Genomic DNA, 23,720 nt, shown 5'->3' with positions numbered 1-23,720 from the left:
AAATTGGGAATCTCTTTATGATGGGATCATGATCGTTCTAAATTAAAAATCCTTAAGTAAAAATATTAAGTTTTAATCAGATGATTTCCAATGAATGAACACTCATTGAATCCTAGATCGATAAGGTGAAGGGCTGTCAGTGGCAGGGAACTCCTATCTATCATGGTGAAATGTGACGAATATAAACGGTTATATTCGGACGTTGTATCATTGGGTCTAACTTAAATGAGTCATCATAATAAGGTGAATATAAACGGTTATATTCGACTATTATGAACTTAGAAGCATAGAGTTTGGTTAAAAGTCTATTAGATAGATAAGATCAATTGTTGTGCACCAAATTATCCAAGAATTATATATGATATAATTGACAACTGTTGTCTACCTAAATAATCATGTTTTAAGGATACCAGTGGTTGACTTAGAATATGACGAAATATGGATCTTGGCTCAATAGAAAGATTTATGAGATATACTTTCCGATTAATAGTTAGGGCTATTAATTTGGTAAAAAAAATAGTGGGAGATATATTATGAATATATCATAATCATATGAACATAAAATTTTAACTCAGACAATCTAATGTTTATTTTGCGCTTTTATTATTGTAGATACCGAGTAATGGCAAACAACACAAAGACATTATCCGTACGTTCAGTCCTTGAGAAGGAAAAGCTGACAAGAGGAAACAACTTCCTAGACTGGCAGAGGAATTTGAGGATTGTCCTCAGGCAGGAGCGCAAGCTTCATGTCATTGATATTCCTCCTCCAGGCCCCCTTCCTGAGGGTGCTACTGCTAATGAACGAGAAGCACGCACAAGGGATGAGAATGATGCAAATGATGTTGCATGTCTTATGTTGGCAACTATGAGTGCTGAGCTTCAAAGACAGCATGTGCATATGGATGCATATACTATCAATGAGCACTTGCAAAGCTTGTTTGCAAGCCAAACTCGTCAAGAACGGTTCAAAACGAGTAAGTCACTTTTTAATTGCAAACAAGGGGCGAGTGAACCAGTTGGCCCACATGTTCTGAAGATGATTGGTTACATTGAGTACCTTGAAACTTTGGGTTTCCCGATTGGTCCGGAATATGGTATTGACCTAATCATGAATTCTTTGAACAACAAATTCACTCAGTTTATTGTGAACTACAATATGAATGAATTTGACAAAACACCTACTGAATTGTTGCATATGTTGAGAACATATGAGACCAACATGAAGACAGCTGAACCTGCTCCCATACTGATGGTGGGAAATAAAGGTAAGGCCAAAGGGAAGGGCAAATGGAAGGGTAAGAAGAAGATTGGATCTGATTCTACACCCAAGACAATGTCAGGTCCCAAACTGGCTTTAAAGCCTAAAGGTGGTGTGGCCAAGGGTGAATGTCACTACTGTAAGAAAGATGGTCACTGGAAGAGAAACTGTCCAATTTACTTGGAGGATCTGAAGAAAAAAAAAGCAGTTCAGATTTCTGGATCAGGTATTTATGTTATAGAAGTCAATTTGTCTATTTCTACATCTTGGGTATTTGATACTGGATGTGCTTCTCACATTTTTATAAATGTGCAGGGCCTGTAGAGAAGTAGAACTCTGGCTAAGGGAGAAGTGGACCTCAGAGTAGGCAATGGAGCAAAAGTTGATGCTTTAGCTGTAGGGACTTATTATTTATCTATGCCCTCTGGGCTTGTTTTAGAACTAGAAGACTGTTTTTACGTGCCTGCGATTCGTAGAAACATTATTTTTGTTTCTTGTTTAGACAAGCAAGGTTTTTTGTTTAAAATAAAGAACAACAGTTGCTCTTTTGCTTTGAATGATTTAACCTATGGTGTTGTACATTTATTTAATGGTTTATATGTTCTTGATTTAGATAACCCTGTCTGTAATCTAGAAAATAAACGACTTAAAATGAATGACTCAAATCAAACATACCTCTGGCATTGTCGTCTAGGCCACATAAATGAGAAACGCATATCCAAATTACATAAGGATGGATACTAGGATAAGTTTGATTTTGAATCATACCAAGAATACGAATCTTGTTTGCTTGGTAAGATGACTAAAGCCCCTTTCACTGGTAAGGGTCAAAGGGCCACTAAACATCTGGAGCTAATGCATAGTGATGTATGTGGCCCAATGCGTGTAATGGCTAGAGGAGGCTACTACTACTTCATAACATTTACTGATGATTTCAGTAGATATGGTTATGTATATCTTATGAAGAACAAATCCGATTCTTTTGAAAAATTTAAAGAATACAAGGTTGAAGTAGAGAAGCAAATTGGCGGAGATGCAAGTATTAAGATCTTACGATCCAATCGTGGGGGAGAATAATTAAGCACCGAATTTAGAGAGTATTTGAAAGAGTGTGGTATGGTATCACAACTCACTCCGCCAGGAACACCTCAATGTAATGGAGTTTCAGAGAGGAGAAATCGCACCTTGTTGGATATGGTGTGATCGATGATGAGTCATGTAGATCTTCCAATTAGTTTCTGGGGTTACGCTCTAGAAACAGCGGCTTTCACACTTAACCGTGCTCCTACTAAGAAGGTTCAAAAGACTCCATATGATATATGGAAGGAGAAACGGTCAGGCATGAACTTTATGAAAGTTTGGGGATGTAAGGTGTTTGTGAAACGTCAAGAATCTGACAAGCTTGGACCTAAATCCGAAGAGTGCATTTTTGTAGGATACCCTAATGAAACAAAGGCGTATTATTTTTATAGTCCTTCTGAGCAGAAAGTGTTTATTGCTCGAGATGCTGTCTTCATGGAAAGAGATTTTGTTTCCAAAAGAAACAGTGACAAGCTTGGACCTAAATCCGAAGAGTGCATTTTTGATTATTTTTTCTCTTAAATTTTTAAGCTTTTATTGTGTATCATTTTAGGGCCGGAAACAACCCCTGATGTTACGTTTTTAATAGTCATTTTCAAATAAATATTCTTAAATTTAAAGATGTAACCTAGTTTAACATTTTTTAATTTTTAGGGTTCAATAATTCCCTATTCGGTTTTACAAATATTAAAAAATTGAATAAAAACATACCTAATTTAACAATTTTTAACATTTTAGGGTTCACCGATCCTCATTTGGGGTTTAAAAGTATTCGAAAAAGAGATTAATATTAGGGTTAAGGATGTAGGCCATAAACTCTAAAGCCTAAACCCTAAATTAATCTAGGGTTCACGGCCTTTAGCCCTAGAAACCAAAAATAATTTTAAAATTTAAGGGTGTAACTTTATGTAATAATTTTTAAAATTTTAGAGTTTACCAATCCCATTTTTGATTTTAGAAATTATTTAAAATATTTTGTTAATTAATTTAGGATTTAACAATATTTTATTTGAATTTAAATTTTTTCATTAAAAAAAGGTAATTCGTGTAAAACGCTACATGAAATAGTGTTTTGGGATCAAAAATCTACATGATATAGTGTTTTGGTACCAAAACACTACGCCATGTAGCTTTTTGGCTAATATATATATATATATATATATATATATATATATATATATATATTGTCAAGTGCTCAAATACAAATCAATATTAGAATACAAACTACAAACCAATAAGAGCCAATTGTTTAATCTCTTTCTTTCTCTTCCATGTGCATTTTGTATTATTTTTTCCTTCATTTTTTATTTGACTTTTCCCGTTAATCGGTTAACTTTTAAAAAAAATAATTTTACCATATTTTTCTCCATCTCCCACTCATCAATTTGCATAGGATATTTGCTATATTTTGACGGGAAATCAATATTTAAGCTCAACTGAATCACTAAGCTGAAATCAGTATTATTTTAGGAACTAGTTGATTTTAGTGATTCTCGTAGACATAGTAACTGATTTATTGTTGAAATATATCAAATATGGTATTCATACTAATTGTTGGAAGATAAAGAAAAATACAGTAAACTTAGATTTTAAAAAAAAAATCACCAATTAACGGGAAAAATTCAATTAAAAATAGAGGGAATAAGGTGGAGTTGTGTGTGGGATGGTGTAGTTTGTAGTTTGTATTTTAATTTAGTTTGTATTGCAGTAAAACTATATATATATAATAAATTTAATATATATATATATATATATATATATATATATATATAACCATGTTAACGCTGCATAAGGGATCGTTTGACTTTGAAATAAAAAAATGATACAAAACGCTACATCGTGTAAAATTTTGGGTTATTTTCCAAACTCTACATGATGTAACGTCTTGAAGTGATTTTGGGTCATTTTTTCCAGAAGTGACATTTTGGAACATTTTTTACTCCAAAGTGACAATTAAGGCCAACACCCAAATATATGTCAGTTGACAACGGTCAACCCATATTTCGTAGAATACTTTCTTAAAATTTTCCGTAGGAATTATATTGATAATATTATTCCTATCAATGAGCATGAAGCTCGGGGAATTTAGATAAATTTATATTCCATATATAGATAGAGTTAATCTATTAACAACTGTGGGCTCGGGGAACATGGATAAAACTCCCGTTCCACATATAGATATAGTTCACCTGTTAACAAGCATTGTGCTTGTGGAACTCGTATAAAATTTCAATTCCAAGTATATCATAAGTTTCTTTAAAGTACAAGGAGGGGATGACTCCAGTACCTCAGGTATTGGGGAGACTATTGATATTTATCGCATGTGAAGGTACCATGACTACCGAAGAACATGTGAAAAATACGAACATTGCCCGGGAAAAAGGAGAGCATCGAAGGCCCAAATCCGACTAGGGTGAGAACTGTGAGTATAGAAGTAGACCTTCTACTAGTAGAGAACTATATATATTTCCGGTATACGATTGATAACCATATAGCCGGGGGTCTCCGGTAAAAGTCCTATTCTTCTATTTTGGAAATTGTTAGGAAATACTGTAATTAAAGTCTAAGTTCTTAGTTACCAAAAGTATTGAAAAGATATTTTGATATAGTCGAATTTGACTTAAAATAAAGGTGTACAACACCAGGATTTTATTTCCTCAAATATACGATAATAAGTGAGTATACAAATTTACTTTTAACAGTCATTTTCAACTACTTTATACTATTGTTGAGCGTTATTGGTCACTCTTACTTTCTTTAAAATGCCACAACACAACAGATAAACAATATGTCGGTGAGAAAGTTAACCACATGCAATCGTAGGGTAAAAGTATTGGTTTTTTGTAAACTCCTCCCAGCTTTGTGTCAGGTGGGCCAGAGCATTGAAATAGACTTCCGTATTATTAGAAATTATTATAATTTCATCTACATTTTATGAATAATAGTTTGAGATACTAGAAATTGCATTTGATTTATAAATAACAAATATTAGTTGTTGTATATCGTTTCCAAGACTATAACTGGCGTGTGTGAGAAATAAAATGAAATCTTTCAAAATAATTGGTTTGTTAAATGAGGGATACTTAACGAGTCATGGTTGGAGATGTAGTAATGTGAATCTGTGAATATTTATTTCAAACAATTCTTAATATCTTTAGCCCATTATACATAATGGTCCATTTATAAATCAACTTCGAATACCCTGCCTTTATTGAATAAGTTAAAAAAAACATGCTATAATTACACAAGCATATAAACCTACATTTTGAGAATCGAAAATCAACATATACTCTATCGACATTCTAAATTACACAAGACCCCTACCTCATTGACATAACATTCAAGTTTGGACTATGGTAATGTATGATACTGTTCTTGTTAATGCCTTTAGCATTACCTTTAAGCTGAGAAATATATATATCTATTACATACTATACATGCTATAATTCCATGTGATTTTTTTCAATTTTAATTTCCAGTTTTCATTATAAAAATATTTCCAGTGGAATAGCTCTCTCTCTATATATATATAGTAGTGTGTATTTCAGTTCTTTTTTTTATTTCCTTTAGTGTATTTTGAAGAGATTTGAACCTGAACAACATTTTAAACCTTTTCTTTGCAAGGAACTAGAAATGCTTAGAATTTTTTTGTGCTAACTGTTTTGGACTAACTTGTGTAAATCATATTTGTTTTTGTGTACTCGAACCAAAGATTCTTTGAAATTTATAGCCAACTAAAAGTGGAGAGAACTTTGATTCAGTTGTAATCCGTACATACCACACTTATGTATTCATTCTAAAATTTATTATTAGTATTTTTAAGAAGATAATGTTTGAATTATTTTTTTTATATTTTTTTTAAAAAAAGTATTGTTCATCTATTAAAAGCCACAATGAATTTGAGCATATTCTGTAAGAAAAACTAAGGTGCCCTTGTCTTTACCTTTAACCCTCCACCCCTTTATATCGAAAACTCAACAATCGGAAATTTAGCTTTATCCAGATTTCATTTCAAGAAATCAATAGGAGTATAGATTTCATATGAAAAAGAATTATCAATAAATATTTCTTGATTAAAAAAAATTTTTTATTTCAAACCATGATTAATTACACTAAAAGAATTTTCTTAATCTTCCACCTTACATTTACAATAACTATAAAATTTTGTCAACGGTACAATTTTGAGCATAACCAGTGGCGTAGCCAAAAATTCCAGTCACATGATCAAAATATTCGTTAAGATCAGGATGAATGTAGAAAAATTTGAAATGATAGATAAAATATTTATAATGAACAGGTTCTACTATATTGCACAATGTTACATGGTCAAAAATAATTTAAACTGTAAATCTATATATCCAGCGGGGCCAAGTTAAAAGTTTTTATTATATTTTTTTCCAAATAAATTCAAACATTCAAAATTCCATTTTTCAAATTTCAATGGGGTTAGTTGCCCCCACTGCCAATACATTGGCTCTGGCCCCGAGGATAATCAATAACAAATTTGGCCCATATTTTACCAATTAACACTACGCCAATAATGGCTTTCAGCAACATTCCAAATACGTTGTCAAATGCCCAATAAATGTTGCAAAAGATTAAAAAAAAATTAACGGCAACACTTTTTTTATATTAGTATTTTCGATGTTGCTTTAGGGTTTATAGGCAACATTTTCTCATTTAGGGCAACACCAAAAAATGTGTTGCCAAAAACTTTAATTTTGTAAAAAAAGGGCCCACATGACAGGTGGATTGTCACGTGGACTGTCATGAAGCATGACACGTGGCTTTTTGACACATGGCTTTTTGACACGTGGAGGGTGGGCCCACTAACAGTGGGGGCCCACTGAAAGGTGGACCCACTGACATATGGCACCCACTTACTGGGGCCCACTAACAGGTGGGGCCCACCTCGCTGATCCCATGTTCTTTGACAACGCTTTTTTAAAGATAACAACAATATAAAGTATTTGAAACATTTTTTAATACCTATTGCAACACTTACGCAATGGTCAATTTTGAAATATCTTTTCAGAATATATCAATGCCCAGTTCTACATAGAACTATTTTCCCAATCGAAGTCATCAGAAACACAATGCAATATCATCGATGAACTACATCATTTAGACAATTTCCAAGTACTAAAGATCACATTTAGACAATCGATTTCCCCATAAGAACTACTGTTAATAACTATACCGCAAATGAAAAAAAACTAATTGACATTAAAATTAAACCACGATTGATCCACCTCCTCATTAACGCCATTAAACAACTTCTCTGAAAATATATATTAGCTAGACATGTTATGAAACACCTTCCAGAAAATCCATCAAACAATCCTTGTGCCAATCCCTTACGGCGCCATGTTCAACTTGCAAGGACTGAATTTGTTGCTGCAGAACTGAAATAGCACCCATGCAACCATAAACTAGATCTCTTCACCTAATATTAGCCTAATGAAGAAAGGATAATTAGTTATAGATAAAGGATCATTAGTCTAATGAACATAAGAAGATAAAAATATTGCATTAGTTACCTGCAGAATTCTGTTAAAGTTGTCGACAACTCCTCGGATTAGCCTTAGTTCTATGTCAAATTGAGTACTGATTGAAGTGATTTTATTTTCTGGATATTTGGAGACAGTTTTTGCATCAAATCTTTAGAAAGCATCCCTGTATATGAAATGAGTGTGAGAGAGCTATTAGTTTCCAAGTAAATGATTTTTGCATGATGTATAATTATTACTTAAACTCAAAATTTCCTCACCTGAATTCATGTCTTTTCTTTAGGACTGAAGTCCAATCCAATCCTACTTGCGCTCCAGTTAGCACTAACAATTCAAACAGCACAATGCATATCATTTGCAAAATCAAATAGAAATAAGCCCATATCTTAATGTTAAGATAATATTTACACAAACATATACTCTTATTAAAGGCTAGAGGAACAAGAAATTTACTTGTCCTCATGTGCTGGAACTCCCCATCTTCATCATGTTAAGCAACATAAACGAGGTCTGCACAAAAAATAACAATCATTTTTCTTTTTCTTACAGAATTTAAGACTCCCAGTTGATTCATTCCTTTTTATTAAATTTATGTCGTAACAAGAGGTTGAGGGTTGGAGACTTGATGAAAGTACAGACGAGAGTATATAAGAAATTATGCTTAAACTACAGTTTTCGCTATCTCCCTGATACGTACCTTAAAAATAATGAACGGTATAGACCCTTACTATGAAAGTAATCTACCACATACAAGAAATTGTACCTGTCAGCACATGTTAAACAATACAGATATAAGCTTACTAGTAGTTTTTAATGTACAAATAGTAAAAAGAACGCAACATAAATTTTTGAAGAAGAGGCTACATATTAAAATCGTTTTTTATGGCATCGCAGGTGGGTTTAATATTTATGACAGGAAAAAATAGATAATTTTATACACCACAGAATCATGGCGGAGACTAGTTGCTGTTACATGTTTTACAGGAAACACTTGGAAAGAAGACTACAAGTAAGAAGTTGTTGCCTAAAGATTTACCCTCCAGATTAACCAAAATAAGCTTTTATTTGAGAGACTCCAAGAAATTTGTTCTTCACTAGACTCGTTAAATTCCTGGTCCAATAGAGCACATATAGCTTTCTTTATAATAATGAACAAAACCCCGGCTCTAATTTGCATGAACGTTACCCGAGAAATATCGATAGCCCTGTTGCATTTTGATCCCACATTTTCAACCAAAGAAATGAGAGCTCTTTTCATCATAGTTTAGAGAAAATAAACTAAGCATGGAACTCATCATTGTTAAATTCATAGCCCAAATCCTGTCATAAAATTAAACTAATTACCATCCCTGTAGAGCTGTAATCATGTAATGTCAGTCAAGTGTTTAAGTTTTGAAGTGCACTTAATTACATACCTTTCTTGAATCAAGAAACCGAATCACTAGCATTTTCCCTAAGCTGCTCGCAGAAAACATGAGCACATAAAGTTGAAGTTTAAGCAAACATTTCTCTTTTCAGTCGTCATGGAATAAATAAATGAATGAATGTTCTTTTGGGAAACCCATTTATGGGTCGAAGAGTGGATCACGGGTGCCCATCTTTGGGGCATAAATTTGCCTTTCAAGTCCCTCATAAATTATGAGAAATGTTGAGGGTGGCAGGGATCGAACCTGAGTCATCTGCCAACTTGAGCTCTGATACCATTTCATGGAACAAGTTACTCTAAACCCTCAAGGTGTTAGAGAATGACCCTTTTCAGGATATTATATTCTAACATTCCCACTCACTCGAGAGCCCATTAATGGGTCGAAGAGTGGATCACAACTCATCTTTGGTGCATTAATTTTCCATCCGTGCCACAATAAATTAAGAGAATATTGGGGGTGGCAGGGATTGAACCTGAATTCTCTTCCAGCCTAAGCACTGATTAGAACAAAAGTCATGCTTCCAAAGAAAAGACATGGATATGGAGCTCAATATAGGAACAAAAATAAACAAGCTGAAAACTTTTTGAAAAATTATGCAAAAGGCGGTTGACTTCATAAGTTTGTGAAATCGGTCAAAATTGTTCTGAATAATATTCAAGGGGAAAAGAAACTGAACATGATGCAATAATGGCTATAGTTGATCAAATTGAAGGTGAAATTGCAGAAAATGATATAATTGTGAAACATGTTGAAGTTCAAAGTGAAAATGCAATTGAAAATGATGGAAATGTGTTTCGTATTGAAGTTGAGGGTGAAAATGTGAATAAAATACGACTTATAGACCTCTAAAAATTAATAATCCTACGATTTGGGATAAGTTTAGAAGTAAATTTTGAGATTTTATGGTTGAGAATGGTCCAGTAAGAAAAGATATTCAAGATGATGATTTTATGGATTAGGTATGATATCAATTAAGAATGGTATGCTTATAAATTCTAATTTTGAAGGCTTGATTGATGATTATGCTAGCAAAAAATAGAGAAAAATAATTTTTAAGTACATGGAAAAATAAATCCATAGACATATGATTCAAATCGGGTGTGATCCGAAGTCCTTTGTAATTAGTGCTCTGGTTCAAATGTATTTTATGTTTGTAAATATTGAGAATGCTTATACAATTTTCATGGACTTTTCTGAGTGTTTAATATGCGTAGACTCAATTACATTACTTTCGAGTTGCTTATTAAGTTTGGTAATAAACTCAATTACATTATTTTCATTGGGGTTCTTTTAGCTTGCATTCAAGCTGGTCTAGTTAATTCAGGGTTGGAATCTTTACATTCATTCTTACACCAAGTAATGACATTCATGCCATGTGGAGATTATAGAGACGTTGATCGTAAAGTAGGTAATTTGTGATCAATCATGCTTCAAGTTTTTTCTTGTTCTATGTTCTCCATTTCGTATATAACGACTATGACTTCTATCTCCAAATTAATCATTATTTTTGCTTGACTCCTTTGTAAAGAGATTTTTTTTCACGTTTTAATGTTATCACTACAACATTTTTGCAATCATACAACTTTTTTTTCGTTGTCTGACAGGTAGAATTTCCGTTGTCTATCCAACACTCGTGTGATCGAAGGTTGGACAACGGTTGTTAATACAGTTGTAATAAGGGAGATTCAACAACGTTTTTCAATACTGGTTACAATCAATAAGGCACAACAGTTACTCTTTATTAACCATTGTTGGAACTTTATTAAAACAACTGTTTCTTTATTCAACTGTTGTCTACCTAACTTAACAACAATGGTTTTGTAGAAAAACCATTGTTGTTAACTTATTTAATATTATCATAAACAACAGTTTATAAACTTCTTTTCTGAATATTTTTTTAAAAGACAATAGTGAAAAAAATTTAAACTGTTGCAAAGAATATCAAAAGACAACAGTTTTTTTAAAAAAAATATGTGCAGTGAGACATACAACGGTTTTTATCATTTTTAAGTGACTTTCACACAATTATTTATAAAATTAATCTCATTATTTAAAATAAACCAATTTTAAAATAAAATTATATAATGATAATTCAATTGTTATTTCACAATTGAAATTAAATTTACAATACAAAGGTTCTCTACAAGAATTACAAGTACAACAAAGTTTCATTAAAATTCACCAACAAGTTGGTAGTTACCAGTAAAATTCACTTTCATGCCAATTAGGTCCAGTTCTTTAAAATGCATTAAACTGGCTCCATAATAAGCTTCATCAATAAATAGAATGTTACTAACTTCAGAAGCATCTTTCCACTTCTGGTTATATAAAACTAATTTATATGGGACTCTGTCACCTTGGCTAGTCCTTAGCTATTGCCCACCTTTGATTCTACCAGCTCTCTTAGCGGGGGAAACTTTAAGTCTTGACCATTACTTCCAATCTCTAACCATCTGAATATTTCAATTCAGATGCTTTATAACCATTGTATAGCTGCAATGTTGAACTCTGCAAATAATAAATAAAAAACATAAAGTTGTGTAACAAATCATGTAACTATATAATAAGGATGAATTGATAATCTACGAGTCTAAGAACGTGTTCAATACAAAATGAAGATTACAGAATGGATCAGTTCTTATTAAATAGAGACGCAATTCAAATAAATGCAATCCAAGTTCAGAATCTTACCTACAAGGTGATTTTCTAAGGAACCATTTGGCATGTATTCGTAGACTAAGATTTTTTGTTGGCCATCAGCATAATATCCCAAAGATTGACAAGGTTTGGATGGTGAACAATACTAAGTGTCAAAACCTCTGCTAGGAACTCTCGATTTCCTTGATATCCATTTATGTCAAGTTGCTTCACTGCGACAATCTGAAGGACACAACCAAAAGTAGAGGTAAGATTAAAAAAAATTGGTGCACAGATGGAGGAAGAAGAAACAAAATAATTACTTTACTAGTGCGTGTTATCTGTCCTTAGTACATCCTCCTAAACCCTCATTCTCCTAATAGCAGATCAGGATGGAAGTTTTGTGTTGTAGCAGCTGGTGTTCTTAATGGAATCAGTACGCACAATTCTACAGCATATTACAGGAATTATTTAGGTTCCCCAATCCCTTTTTTAGCAGTGGTTGTGAGCACACACACAACACATGGCTTGACATAAGTATGTGTAAGATGATTACCAACTAAATTGTGCTATTATTCAGAGGAATATAGATTAATATTATATGTGTTCTGCTATGCCTATAACAAAACTTGAATGTCAAAACTAATGGTTAGTGGCAAGCACATAATACAATAAATTTGATGATTTTGCGGCTGATAAATCAACCATCATTTTCAACATTCACAACACAATCTTGAGCACATTTAAGAACCTAAAACAGAAAAAAATAACCAGCATATAATTACAATCAGTGCATGCTCCTTTTATACTATTCACGACTCAAAATATCATTTAACATAAAAAAAGAACCCAACTCGCAGCATGTATCGCAGTTTTTGTTTTAATTCAACACAACTCTAGCAGCACATTTCTGCCATTAAAATAGACCACCCAAGTTTTACCCGGAGAGAGAGAGATCAAATTTAAGACCGACGCAACGACAATCATGTTTTCAATTCAAAGAAGCTAAACATAATGTATCAGAATTTGGAACAAGGAAACACATAATCAAAATATGCAAACATACTAAGTTATAAGTTGACAATAGTTTATAATGTTCTTGCAGACTAGCTTACATTAAAGCTTGCATCTCTTAGATTATTAGAATTACAACAATTTAACAGGAGCAGTTACAGGCTTTTACCTGACAAGGCACAAATTGAATATACACCAAGAAGTCTGTGGCCAAGATTTCTTCTTGGCCTTCATCAACAAAACTCTAGCCCAAGCAATCCATCCTTCCCATGACATTCTCTTGTCCCATGGACTTCCCCACTCTAGCAGAAGTGTCAAGCCTTTCTCAGCTTCTTTCTCAGCCTCTTCATATCTGCACCTCCAGTCCTCCACAGCTAACATTTGTAACAAATTAAACTAAATGCAACTAAAAAACTACAATTGCCTAACAAACACAAAAGACATTAGAATTAAAGCTAAAAAACATCAATCATGATACCATATTTTATTTCATTTGAGCTTAACAGAGCAAATTGAAAAAATACAAATTGTAAATTATGAAAATATAAATACCTTGGGACGTCTATCAATGAAGAATTTAATGAGCATCTTGAACCCTAATTTAACATCCTTCCACTCCTCCAAATCACAAAACCCTAACAAAATCCCCAAAATCCTAACCACGACTCTCAAACTGGGGGCTGGTTCCAATGACGACAATGGCGGCGACGGAGGCGACGGAGCTGGTTCCAATGACGGCGATTGCGGCGGTTTCGAGGGTTTCGAGTTAGGGTGAAATGGAGGAGACTGAGAGGGGATTTCGGGTCAGGTTGGTGAGAGTAGGGAATGGGCTGGGCTTAATCGATGTGATTTTGAAAATAAAAAGGTAAGAAACCGGAGATAGAAGAGTGGCAGAGGAACAATGAGGGAGATGAAGGCGGTCAGAGATAAGATGGGAAAGGGAAAGGGAAATTGGGGGATCACACAAAAAATGAATTAAAGGAAAAAAGAGAGAGATAAGGGGGGAAATGAAAGTTGGAGGAAGGGGGAAATGAAATTTCATTGGAGGGAATGGAAAAATTGGGTGATAATGGGAAAATAATTTAATAAATATTTTAATTTATAATTTTTTTTAATATTTTAATTATATTTATCGTATTATATATTTATCGTATTATACTTAATTATATTTGTCGTAGTTTACTTATATTTGTCGTATTTTAATTATATTTATCATAGTTTTACTGGATTTTTCTAATCCTGACATGCAAGATTAATTTCAAATTTGTTAATAATTTTTTCTTTTGACTAAAATTGATATATCTTAACATCCGTACGGTTGGATCTTCCAAAAAACCATTTTAAAAAATAATCTTGTGAATCGGGAACGAGTCTCGTTGTCGGGAGTGTAAGTTTTACTAAAAATTTCTAATCCTGACATGCAAGATGAATTTTACATGGATAAAATAAATATATTTTAACATCCGTACGGTTGGATCGTCCAAAAAATTATTTAAAAAAACTATGTTGTCAATCAGCAATGAATCTTGTTTCACGGAGTTGTACCTTTACCTCATTTTTCTTATAAAGTCAAGCAAGATAAATTTTGAAATTTTTAATTATTTTTTTACATGGCTAAAATCAATATATTTTAATATCCGTACGGTTGGATCGTCCAAAAAATCATTTCAAAAAATCATTTCGTTAATCAACAACGAATCTTGTTTTAGGGAGTTGTGCTTTTACCGGATTTTTCTAATTCTGACGTGCAAGATGAATTTCAATTTTTTTAATAATTTTTTCATATGACTAAAATCGATATATCTTAACATCCGTACGGTCGGATCGTCGAAAAAATCATTTTAAAAATCAATCTTGTAAATCGGGAACGAGTCTCGTTGTCGGGAGGGGTACTTTTATCGGATTTTTCTAATCCTGACGTGCAAGATGAATTTCAAATTTTTTAATAATTTTTTCATATGACTAAAATCGATATATCTTAACATCCGTACGGTCGGATCATCGAAAAAAATCATTTTAAAAATCAATCTTGTAAATCGGGAACGAGTCTCGTTGTCGGGAGGGGTACTTTTACCGGATTTTTCTAATCCTGACGTTCAAGATGAATTTTAAATTTTTTAATAATTTTTTCATATGACTAAAATTGATATATCTTAACATCCGTACGGTCGGATCGTCGAAAAAATCATTTTAAAAATCAATCTTGTAAATCGGGAACGAGTCTCGTTGTAGGGAGGGGTACTTTTATCGAATTTTTCTAATCCTGACGTGCAAGATGAACTTCAAATTTTTTAATAATTTTTTCATATGACTAAAATCGATATATCTTAACATCCTTACGGTCGGATCGTCGAAAAAATCATTTTAAAAATCAATCTTGTAAATCGGGAACGAGTCTCGTTGTCGGGAGGGGTACTTTTACCGAATTTTTCTAATCCTGACGTTCAAGATGAATTTTAAATTTTTTAATAATTTTTTCATATGACTAAAATCGATATATCTTAACATCCGTACGGTCGGATCGTCGAAAAAATTATTTTAAAAATCAATCTTGTAAATCGGGAACGAGTCTCGTTGTTGGGAGGAGTACTTTTATCGGATTTTTCTAATCCTGACGTGCAAGATGAACTTCAAATTTTTTAATAATTTTTTCATATGACTAAAATCGATATATCTTAACATCCGTATGGTCGGATCGTCAAAAAAATCATTTTTAAAAATCAATCTTGTAAATCGGGAACGAGTCTCGTTGTCGGGAGGGGTACTTTTACCGGATTTTTCTAATCCTGACGTGCAAGATAAATTTCAAATTTTTTAATAATTTTTTCATATGACTAAAATCGATATATCTTAATTCATCTTGCATGTCAAGAGCTGCAAAATGTGGTCTCCATGAAATGAAGATTGCATTTTGCAGCTTTGTATTACTATAAAGATAGTACACTTTGATTTGTATGTATTTATCGCCAAACTTTTAGTTTAATACTTGAACTCGTCCATTTGAGGTAGTATTTTTGGTTTTTGATTTGGCTCATGATTTTTTGATTGTTAGTTTGTTGGTCGAATGATTCATGGTTTGGAAATTTCTTGGTTAAATGTTTTTGGATCTGTTTTGTGGGGACTTGCATATTTGCAAGTCAATTTTTTTTTTACCATTACTCAACAGACAACGGTTACTGTCACAATGTGTAAAATAATCATCTAAATAAGGTGTTCAGACAACAAGACACAAGACCGGTTGTTTGAACCTCATTTACCCAACACTACTAATAACCATTGTCTGTGAGCTTTCCTTTTAATAATGGTATGTAAAAACCATTGTTTGATGTTTAATAAGATAAGTGTTATAATAAACACTTGTCTAAATTACACAACATAAGGCCAAAAACTGTAGTCTCACACTACCATAAGTTAGCTTATTAACAACGGTTTTTGACTGTTATGTGAAAGATTTATGACAACAGTGCAGAATCCGAACTGTTGTCTATCTCGGTAAGAGGATGCCACAGAGACAAGTCTTTCAAAAAACAGCTATAACCGTTGTTCTACATGTACTCCAACAACAGTTTTTCGAGGAAAGGAAATTCACAGTTGTCTACGAATTTGGGGCAATAGTTTTTTTGTCAACCGTTGTTTCATAGGTGTTGTGTGATTGCAAATTTCTTGTAGTGTATGTTTGTTGCAAGAAACTCTTTAGTATCTCCAGGACATAATTTTTTTGACTTTCTAGCAAAAAATGAAATGAAATCTGTTAAATTCATTTTAATCGTTAAATGAGAGATGCTTAAGCAAACGCGGTGTTAGGAAAAATGTTATGAATTTGAATTTTTCGTTTGCATAATTCTTAACATATTTGGCCCATTCTACATAATGGGTCATATGAAAATCTATCTGGTGAAACCTTACATTTATACATTTGTTGGAGAGATTGAAAATATAAGATATGGTCAAATACGTACCATTATATAACATAAGCAAATGAATTTTCGTAATTGTCAGGGATCAAAATTTAACATACATTATCGAATATTTTAATCATATATTACTCACGGCTCCGTAAAATAATATACAAGTTTGGAAAAAGGTAATGTATGAAGATGTTAAATTAATGTCTTTGACATTATATTATATTTAATCTGACTCACATATCTCTTAAATATCAGGGCGTCTTTCAATTGTCTTTTTTTTAATCTCCTTTAGTTATTTAAATAGATTTAAACTTGAAAAAAAATTAAAATATAATATTTCCAGGGAACTTGAAATGCTCGGACATTTTTTTTGCAGTTGTTCAGTCAAACTTAAAAACTCCTCAATTCATATATTTATATAACTGTTGTGTAATATCTTAAATCTTTTTCAATATGGGCATTGAAATATTTACGAGTACAAGTCGATAACTAAGAAAATACTCATTATATTCCCTATAATATTTATTTCAGTTGTAATCCATAGGTACCTACTCCTTATATTCCGAATAATATTTATTTTAAAACTTATAAGAAAATATTGTTGAAAAAATTGTATAACTTCTAAAATAAAAAAAAAATATTTTTTCACCTACTATAAGCCAAGATGAATTTTGAGCTGTAAAAAACTTAGCGTGACCTAATGTTTATATACTCTCCGTTATCCTTTTTGGAATTCTATTGAAAACAGCTAAATGACGCATTATTATTGTGATAATATTTGACACTTATGATTAAGAGTTATTTTTATTCCCGGACAATTAAATAATGTATTTGTGGGAGGTTCAATACAAATTCCAAACTTTTGGTCTTTTTCATAATTGAGAACATAAAATTCAAAGTACTTGAAAAATAAAAAAATAAAATTAAAGAATTCAGGTAATTTATAAAAAATCATATATATGGGAAGAAATATATATATATATATATATATATATATGATAAAGTAATTTCACAGTTGTTTTAGCACTCAATAATTACTGTGTATACAAAGCTCACTCAATACACATGAAAAACTATTTATTCAAAGACTAACAATGCAAAACTTAGTTTATATATACCAAGTTACAAGTTTAATAGATAACAAAATCTCTCATTTTTCTAGGTCTAGCATATATGCTTTTATAGTCATCCTATGTGACTTGACCAAATCAGATAGTTTTGTCTTGGGCAGATTGGTTTGTTGAACTCTCCAAATATGGAAAAGGAATATTTCTTCTTTCTTCTAGATTCTTCAAGTCAAAGAGATTTGTATTACCTTCCACTTTCACATGAGATTCTTATCAACCTTGTGTTCTGTCAGATTGAATAATTGGATAGTTTCAAGTTATTATCAATGACTATTTTTTTGTTGTTAAATACTATCAATGACTAATTGAATGATATAGGTGCTGGTAGTGTCTTATTACCTAACCGTTGAATTGAGTTGACTAGCCATTGATCAGCTATAGTCGTTGATACTATATTTCACTAGTCGTTAAAACTCTCCTTCACTTATATTACATGTCACTTTATATACAGTAGGACTTCTATTATTTAATGAATTACTATATGAGTGCCTACGCTAGAATCCAATATTATAGAAAACTTATGCATCGATAAGTACTATATCAACAACTATGCCTTAAGATAGCCCTTAAGATAGCGGTTAGGATGGCTATCCATTGATACTTACTCGTACGATTTGATTTAGACAGCTTTATGCTATGTATTTTGCTTATCATCGAAAATATACATGATGCCTAACTATTATCTAGCATTTTTATCGGTTATCTTTCATACACATAAAAAGCACCATTATAAGTATTACCTTAGTTTTAAAAGTAATTAATTTTTGAAATTTTAATGCCTTAGATAAGTCGAGAAAAGACGAGTAAAATGATATGAGAAAATAACCTATATCGTAGTATTTTAAAAAACTATATGAATTTAAAATATGGATCCCTACTTGCATAAACTATCTGTCAAGGAACCAGCTACTCTAAAACCTCAAGGTATTAGAGAATGGCCCTTTCTAGGATCTTATATTATTCTAACACTCTCCCTCACTCGAAAGCCCATTTATGGGTCAAAAGGGGGACCACATGCGCCCATCTTTGGGGCATAAATTTGAACCTGAGTCCCCTGTCAACCTTAGCTCCGATACAATGTCATGGAACCTGTTACTCTAAAACCTTAAGGTATTAGAGAATGACCCTTTGCAGGATCTTATATTCCAATATTCCCAAAGAGCCCTTTAATGGGTCGAAGAGTGGATCATGGGAGCTCATCTTTGGAGCATTAATTTTACATTCGTGCCACGATAAATTGTGAGAATATTGGAATTGACAGGGATCACTGTTGTCACATCATCGACTAGTCATCGAATAGTCGCCGACTAGTCGACGAGTCGACATGCCTGAAAAAAGTCGAGTAGCGACTTGTGAAAAAGTCGTCCATAGGTTTTACCCGGATCCGGCCCGGAACCCAGCCCGAAACCAGCCCAAAACCCGTACCCGATTAAAAAAAAGGTTTTTAGAGATAAACAAACACTTTTTGTCCGAAACACAGATATAACACTTACGCGCCGACACGGTGACATCATCTCCGTCTCTTCTTCTCGTCTCCGGGGAATCATCTCCATCTCCGGCGGATCGACTAATCTTCCGTAAGTGTCTTCTTATCTCCTCTCTATTCATCTCTTCTCTCTCCTCTATTTGTATGTATATACTTGTATGTATATACAAACATAACACAACCGTTTCTTTTCACGGTTTTTTTCCTTTTCGTTTCTTTTCGTACCTTGTAAAAATTATTTTGATTTTTTTTTATTTTCACTTCTTTTTCGTTTCTTTTTTTAATTATTTTGATTTTGTTTTTTAATGATTTTTTCCATTTTTTCACTACAAATATCATTACAAAAATTATCCTCACTGTTTTACAAGAATTTATGTTTCACTGTGCTTCTCTAAAATTATAATAATAATTCAATAAAATTACAAGCTTATGTGCTTCACTTTCATTCCGCCTCTGCTTCACTGTGCTTCACAGATTACAACACACACTGTTGAACACACACTGCTGCACCTGTAATTAATAAACGCAGTGCACATTAGTTAACTACTTTTAATTTCAAAATGTTTTCTGCAGGAACAAATGGACACTGAAACTTAAAGTACGCGGAGAGAATTGGATAAAGATCCTAAAAGAAAAGCTAGTAGATCAAATAATCCGGGATGGAAGTATGCATATTATTCGATGCCGAAAGTTAACAAATACGTTGTTAAATGTAATCTTTGAGGGATTTCAAATCATGGGGGAATTAATCGATTTAAACAACACTTGATTGGTGGCTATCCGGATATTTGTAAATGTCCCAAAGTAACCAAAGAAATTGCTAAAAAATGATTGAGTTTGTTCAAAATAAGAAGAAGAGGAGTAAGAAGAATGTGCAGATTTTATAAGAGGACAAGGATGATGATGAAGTCCAGGATATTCCTTCAACCGCAGCCTCAAATACTATTCCAAGTTTAAAATCTGGTGCAACCTCAAACAAAGGAAATGTTGTTGCCTAGGCCTTTAGCTTCAAAAAACCAGCAGTGAGCAGCAAATCAGTAGCTTCGAAGTCATATATGAAGACCCCGGAACAGGTTGTTGAAGAGAGGCACGCCAAGGGAGCAAGTCAAACCACTTTAGAAAATCGCTTGAGAACTCCAGAAGAGAAAGCAAAAGTCCATATGCATATTGCAAATTTTTTCTATGAATGTGGTATTCCTTTCAATGCCACAAACTCTGGGAGTTAAGAAGTGATGGTTGAGTCAATTGGCCAATATGGACCGGGTTTGAAGCCTCCAACATATCATGAATTGAGGGTGCCTCTACTTAAAAAAAGCAAAGGAAGAAATTGAAAAATTGAAGGATATTGGCAAAATTACAGCATTTAAGAAGACAATCAATTAGGCAAGAAGATGCAGTATATTTATCTATAGGCATGGGTGTGTTCTTGATGCTACGAGGGAGAAGACTAATTGGAGGGACCTAATTAGGACTGGAGCTACGAGGTTTGCTACTGCTTTTCTTACATTGGATAGTTTACAAAAAAAAGGAATCATTGTGTTTCCTGTCTTGTGGGTCGGACTGGACCATGTCAAAGTTATCAAAATCAGAAAATGTAAGGAAAGTTTGTGACACTTTTCTCCCGTCCGTCTTTTGGAGTAATGTTAGAGACTGTGTAGATGCATCACTGCCACTTCTTCAAGTGTTACGCATTGCTGATGGTGAAGAAAGGCATGCTTTGGCTGAAATTATAGCTGCTATTGATTCCGCAAAAGCCGAAGTCAAGAAGAAATTTGGAAGTGGAAAAATGGCAATCCGGAACAAAGTGGTGAAAATCATTGATGATCGTTGAAATATTCAAATGGGAAAACCATTACATGGAGCTTCTTTGTTACTTAATCCTGGGAGATACTTTGATCTTCTTGAAAATTATCATGTCTATGCCTCTCGACTTAGAGAAGATTTCAATGATGTACTTGAGAAAATGATCAAGGATAGGGATACAAGAAACAAAATAAGCAATTTTGTGGATGCCTACAAAAATACTCGGGAAGACTTTGCAAGGGAGACGGCAATTGAGCATAGAAAGTCAAAAGTCCTCGTAAGTTCATTTCAAAACATTGTAAATTTTATTAAAAAAGAATGCTTATTTTATGTTATTCTTGTTATATATTAGTTGATTAATGGGATGCATATGGAAATCGTGCAATTGAGCTTCAAGCATTTTCTAGGCGTATTGTTGATTTATGTGCATCATATTCCGGTTGTGAACGCAATTGGAGTACATTTGAGTTTGTAAGTGCCTCCTCTCTTTTAAAGTATTTATTACTTTATTGCCAATTTGCAACTATTTCTACTATTGTTGGCCTAATTAAATTTAATTAATTTAGATATATACGAAGAAGAGGAATTGGTTGGAATATCAACGTTTGAATGACTTGGTGTATATCCAATACAATCGGAAGATTGATTCAAGATTCAAAAAGTGACGTGAGGTAGGAAGGAAATTTGATCCACTTGTATTTGAGGACTGGAAATGGGCTAATGAGTGGGTTGGCATTGAGGATAGGTTTTGGGAAGCGGTGGATATAGTTTCGGGTGCATCCGAATCACTTGAGGGACGTAATATTCAGAGGAGAGCTAGAGGTGGTTCCACTCTATCCTATACTCGACGGAACACTAGTTCAACATAAGATTGGATTGATAAAGAAGATGAAGATGAAGACAATATTCCTTTCGATGATGAGGAAGTGAAAGATGATTATGGAGTCCCACCCGAGGAGAATACTCAAGGAGGAGATGGAGAGGGGGATGGAGATGATTCCGAGATGGATGATTATGATGCATGATTGTGTTGGCTTAGTTGATTTGACTCTTTAGTTATGTTTTTATTTGATTAAAGATGTTTGACTTTGGGTATTTGAATTTATTATCTATTAATTTTTATTTGGACTATAATTTTGAAGTATTTTTACTTATATTATATATTATAATTACTCAAAATAGGATATTGTCGACTATTTACGACTTTTTACGACTAGTCGGGCGACTTGTCCGCAGGGATCGAACCTGAGTTCTCTTCCATCATGAGCTCTAATACCATGTCAAGAAACCAGTTACTCTAAAACCTCAAGGTGTTAGAGAATGACCATTTTCAGAATCTTATATTCTAACACTATCATAGTATTTAAGATTAGTAATACATAATTTTTGTAGGTGGCTGAATAGCATAATCCAACCGTCCACATGTTTACATCAAAAATGTAATAGTTAAAAAATAAATTATAGCAAGATTATTTCAAATGAAATATGGGCTTACTAAAAATATCTTCTTATCAAAAAAAAAAATTTGAACCCGATGAATTACATTATTAGATTTTTTCACACTTCCAAGACCTTTACCAAAAATTTTCAAAAGTACAATTACGGCCCATATTTTACCGATTGGGCCGACCCCATACTTCACCATTTACATCAAGTTTTTTAGTGGAATTGTTTTGGTTTATAAGTTTTGTGCATATTATCAGTAGTTATAGATATTCGTATTCACGTAAAATCCGACTTTTTGCTATTTCAGTCCATTTTCAAATCAAAAAGTGATAACTAACTTCCGAATCTTAGATCGAAATTTATACACAATTAGTAAATTTGTTAAAATTAAAATTATTAGATATGTTCTTTTGCTCAACAATTTTGACCGAGTGTTTAAAGATTGTGTCTTAATATAAAAAAATTAATTAAATCTGAGAAAAACTTCTTTTAACCTTGACTTTTCGGGGAATGTGTCATACAAAAAAGTTAAAATTATTATAATTATTCACCATATTTTACCGATCGGGCCGAGCCCGTACTTCACCAATTACGTCGAGTATATGAGTGCTATTGTTTTAATTTACAAGTTTTGTGCATATTATCTCCTTTTGTAGTTACATATATACCTATCCTCATAAAATCCGACTTTTTACTATTTCCATCAATTTTTAAATAAAAAAGTGACAATTAACTTCAGAATCTTAGATCGAAGTTACTATACAATTAGTTATTCTTTTAAAACTAAAATTATAATAAATATAATTTTTCCTAACAATTTTGACGAGTGCTTGGTATATAATCATGCATATTGGACACATAACCAGGCGCTACATCTGTATTTTAGTCCCTGTTCTATCGAAATTCTGGTTCAGCTACTGCTACAGATACATTTCAACTATCAATATGGAGATTTGCAAGTCAAATGACCAGAACAGTGGCTCAAAAAATGGAAGTACCAACGAAAAAATGATGAGCATTT

Source organism: Apium graveolens, unplaced genomic scaffold (assembly GCF_009905375.1).
Source record: "Apium graveolens cultivar Ventura unplaced genomic scaffold, ASM990537v1 ctg3220, whole genome shotgun sequence".
Lineage (NCBI taxonomy): Eukaryota > Viridiplantae > Streptophyta > Magnoliopsida > Apiales > Apiaceae > Apium > Apium graveolens.
Note: the sequence above shows the minus strand (reverse complement) of the source record.